This window comes from Scleropages formosus, chromosome 6 (genome assembly GCF_900964775.1).
Source record: "Scleropages formosus chromosome 6, fSclFor1.1, whole genome shotgun sequence".
Classification (NCBI taxonomy): domain Eukaryota; kingdom Metazoa; phylum Chordata; class Actinopteri; order Osteoglossiformes; family Osteoglossidae; genus Scleropages; species Scleropages formosus.
In genome coordinates this window covers 24,052,626-24,057,814 of record NC_041811.1, presented here as the reverse complement: position 1 = coordinate 24,057,814, position 5,189 = coordinate 24,052,626, and positions in this window count along the sequence as shown.

Here is a 5,189-nt window from a genome sequence, read left to right as displayed (position 1 = left end):
TCGTTGTCTGAGAAGGTTGGTTCGTGGGCCCGGGTGGCGCTGAGGGGTGTTTGTCTGTTGCACTCATGCGTCAACAAGCCTTGGCATCGCACGCCAGCCGCCAGGCAGCCCTTTGTGCCGCACGCCTTTAAACAAACTGGGAGAAAATGGACTTTTAATGGGATTGTGGGGTCCTCCTTCTAATCAAACCCCTGCCGTAAACGCCCTGTTTACACATGAGCGCGCCATGCTGAATGTAAACTCTGTGGCTGGAGCTCCTCATTGGGGGATGATTACAGGTATTAATGTGTTGCCAGCGTTTTGTTTCAGATACCAAAGCAGACAGATTTTTCATTCTTTCTGCCACTTTCAAGGAGATATGGTGTAGCTACTCGTGTACACAGAGAAATAGAGACATTATTTATTGGGGGTATTAACATTGTGGTCTTAAGGGCTTTTCCCTTTGTTATGCTTTCCGTGTAAGTTTTCAAGTTCGGCATCCTTAAATGAAAGCTGATTGTGACCGCACTGCATTGGCCATGCTGGTTGTGATCTCATACGTAGACATTGAAGTATTTTATTCGATTATTTCTTAAACGTGTGTTGGACTTTTTGACTTAGTACTGTGTTCCTAGTCCTTTTCAGATGTCATATTTCAGTACTGTACATGTCAGTATATTTACATTTATACAGTATTTATTCATTTAGCAGACGCTTTTCTCCAAAGCAACGTACATCTCAGCAAAAATACAATTTGTGCATTACATTAAGAGAAAGACATGGCTGCAGATGTGTGATTCTTAAGTGAACCTAGTTTGTTGCTTTCCACCTGATGCACTGATGTTCATCTCTCAAGTAGCGGCATAAAACACGGGATAGATGAATCCTGATAACCTTCCACAATTTTTAAAAAAAAATTTTTTTGTATGAAGTACACAAACATTCAGTACGTCTCGGTATATAGTACAGTTTGGCTAGACTCAATATTCTACACATGTTCATGCAAATGTGGTACATAGTGGGATCTCTTGCCTTTATGCAAGGTTTTAACAGCCACAAGGTGTGGATTTTTTTTCCTCAATTTTACAACAAAGTAAGATATAATTTCTGATAGTTTATGACTGACGGTGCTTTACGGGTTTAGTGTAAGCAAGCTGAAAATAATTTGGATCTTCCTCTTTGCAGTTTCTGTGTTTGAGATGTCTTTAATTCCCGAAAAATTGTCTTATTTGAGTTGTTACTCATACATAATACCCTAAACTATCACTGTTGATTGTTTTTGTAGTCACAAAACCTGCATGCACCATCAGCTCTGCCTGAGTGCAGGGGTTCGGTTCACTCAGAGATGAAGAAGCTACATCCTGGTCCCATGGCTCTCGCTTTGACAAGGACAGGAAGTCACACATTATGCCGGACCTCACTGTCAAAGACGTGTTTGACAAATGAAATACTCATAAGATGAAGTCGACACACAAACTGGCAGTGGCAGGCTATTTTGTGCTTTCGGTCCATATGTCAGCAATTTAGGGGCATTGTGTATCTTGGCCAGAAGCGCCAATTCTTGATAGATGAAGGAGCGAAAATCTGTAGTCCGTAGTCTGAACGCAGAGCAGAAAATTGCTTTCAGCTGATAGCTTCATTTCAGTTGACATTTATCAAGTGGATTACAGTACGTCATACTGTTTACTGCCGCGACTGGACAGATAGCAAAGGCAAAATAGACGGGAACCTACTGTTTTTTTTTTTTCTTCTTTTCCGTGCTGAAAATATACAACTCTAAATAGGTTCAGTAAACTTGGTAATTGATAGTGTGCTCACTGCTTGGATTCTGACTGCCAGCAGGTGATTGGCTGCCACTCCACCTTCACGTTGACCCTTTGTCTGAACCGCTTGGCTTTGCATAAACATAGTTCATTGTGCAGCTAACACTGCAGTCCACAAAACTACCAGTATAAATACACTGAGGAAGCACCAATATTACCAAAAGGGAAAACAAATGGAAAGACAATAAATAGCTCAAGAAACCCAGACAAGTTTTTTTTAACCTCCAGGCTGTTTTGACTTTGTGGTTTGAACAACCTGATCCAGAATACTATCCTTTTGTCATTGCTGAAACCATCTTAATTCACCCGTATTCTACAGTATAATAAAAATATTTCCACCTTATTTCTTCACTGGTCACCCTGAGACACAGCTGGGCGTACGTGACAATTTGCACACACCATACATTTTTCCACGTTAACTGCCAGGGCCCTTAAATAGAACATTATGAGTGGCATAAGTACAGCAAGCACAAAACCGCATTTGGAGGGATCAGCTTCATGAAACCCTGAAGTCACACTGCTTTCGTATTAATTGAACATTTAAAATTCAAACGTGTATGAAGGTGTATTTTTTGGATTAAAGAACACAGTTATGGTGTTTAAAACTTGAAGAACCTTGAACAACTGAATTGTATGTACAGCTTTTTTTTTATCTACAAGGGTAAGCCAAGAAATATCTGCAATAATCTGTTTTCAAATGAATAACGGATACGTATTTTTGCTATTTCAAAAAATCCCATTAAATGGACACAATTACTTCAGTAGTTAACATGAGTTATGAAAACACAACATAACAAGGTAATTTCCCTTAATTAATTATTCTATAATACTGTATGGCTGTCAGCACTTATTCAGCTCAAAAGCTTTTATAGCTATTAAGTACTGTCGACTTGACAAGCACAAACAAAACATAGACATATGACACTCATTGTTATGTATTAATTCAACCAATGATGCAAAAAACAGCAGTAAAGACAAGAAATCAATGAAGACGATACAAGTGAATTCACACTTAGAGCTCATAAGCTGAAATCACCATCAGGCACAGGTAGGGACAGCTGAAACTAGCAAAAAAGGGGTAATGGAAAGCTTAACGTGGCAAACTATGGCCGTGAAGATGGTCACACGGTGGCTCTGGTCTCGTGCCACTCAGCTGTCAGAAATGCATGCGAAATCCAAATTTGATCCTCATTTACATTTATTCATTTAGCAGACACTTTTCTCCAAAGCAACGTAATGTACATCACATAGAAATATGAATATATCTCATATATATCTCATAAATATGAAACCAAAGTAGATGTAGTAAAAGACAATAACTGAAAAGGATCTGTGTTTTACGTGGTGGGTTTTTACGTGTTTTTATGGTGGGTCTTAAACAAAATCAGAGCAGTCTTATCCCTGAAAGCTCAGTGTGCAAGGTCCCACAGGGCACACCCAAGATGGGATTCCATTCAATCTCATACACTCATTAACAAAGGAGGTATTTACCCCGAAGAAAATATTTTAAAAATGTATAAAATTATATTTTCACATTATTTTCTAAATAAAAGTTCTTTAATATTTCTGAATGATATCTCAGCAGAAAATTCATTTGTGAAGCATAGTTATTTAGCAAATTTGTTTCTATTTTTTCTATAGTAGAAATAAAAATATATATTCTTATTTCTACAGAAAAAAAACCTATAATTGTACTCTAATGATAATTTTACTGCATGGGGTCTTCAATGAGTAGTCTGCAAAGAGGGTCATAGCCATACTGGATGAGTGGAGTCCTGCTACACTGATGAACTAAGCAGGATGCATTTCTGTCGTTAGATACTCTGTCTTGCCAGCAAGTACCTCAAAGTCTATTTGTTTTTCAGTTGAAAAAAAAAAAAAAAAAAAAAAAAAACCAATGTTTAGGTAAAAAGGAAATGCTGCATTGCTGCTGATACAATTCTCTCATCTCACATGAAATATGTTCGCTTAGACTGTGGTTTACGTCAAAGCACAGTGCTCATAAATAATATTCTTACGACTGTACAATTCTCTGTGGAGTGTGAATTCAACTGCGGCTTCTTACCCCTGTGCTATCATTCTGCACGTGTACACGTAAACCTCTTTCCAAGTCACCAAAGTGCAGTCTCTACCTGCAGATGTGTTGGTAGTATTTTGGAAGAGGGCAGTCTGTAGCATATCGCACCCAACTTTTACAGTTTGTGTGTATAACGGTTACACGTCCTGTCCGCACACTGCGTGGCTGGCGTAGCTTTCGTCCTCTATCTGTACCACAAACACGCCTTAAAACGCAAACGTAAGATCAATGCATAACCGAGCACTAACGTGGTGAAATAATGATGTAGGTGGGCGGTAAGTCCCCGAGTATATTACCACTTTTTTAACTCTGTTATATTCAGGATGTGATTGTTTTGAAATGAATACTGCAGTGTGTTTTGAAACATATCAACCCTTGGCTCTCCTGTTGTGAATGTGAGGGGTTGTTTAGCTTGTAGGAATAACTAAATTACATTACAGAATAAGTGATTAGAACTCAAGGTGCAACGTGGTGTGCCTTAAAATTATAGCAATTACTCAGGTGTGCCCTGCGGAGCAAGACTGGAAACCGTGGGCCTCCAGCAGTCCGCTCTCTGCTGCCTTTGCGTCCGCTTTATATGCAGATTATTCTGGATTAAATTATTTTTCAATTCTCTCATCTTGGGGGTTCGGAGCGATGGGCTAATGTTGATATGTGCCGTTCGGCGAGTCCCGAGTACTTGACTGACAACGGGGCTTCCCGCGATGAAGCGGCCTATTGTGCCGCCCTGTCTGCGTGCGCTGATTACGCTCCATTCGGAGGGCCTCGAGAGCACATTTAATCACTTCTCTGCGCACGGGAATTGGCGCCCGGGCGCCCGTCATGTCCTCGCCCCATGGAGAGTGCAAGCTGCTGCACGCTCTCATCAAGGATCCAATCAAGGCCGTACTTCTTGGGTGTAGGGAAGGGATATTTTGCCAGGGCGCTCGTGAGATAAGGGCGGCATTACCGCATATGTAGATTAGACTGGAAATCCATTCAAAACTGGTTTGAGTTTTGAGAAAGAAGCTTGCCTTGAGGGGTTAAGGGGGTTTGGGGTTGGGGTTAAGGTTAAGGTTAAGGTTAAGGTTAGGGTCTTGGTTAATGATTTATGCAGATATACAGACATTAAGCGGAAAGATTCTTTGGTGATAATTCTACTTTATTCTTTAGTGATAGAAATTTTTAGTCATATATAAGGACATTTTAACGCATAGACTTTACACGAAGTTTAAAATTTCAGTGTTTTCACCGTAGTATTTATGGATGTATAACTAATACACAAATTGTTTTAAATATTTCAGGTGAAGTTGTGTGCTTCACTGTCATTT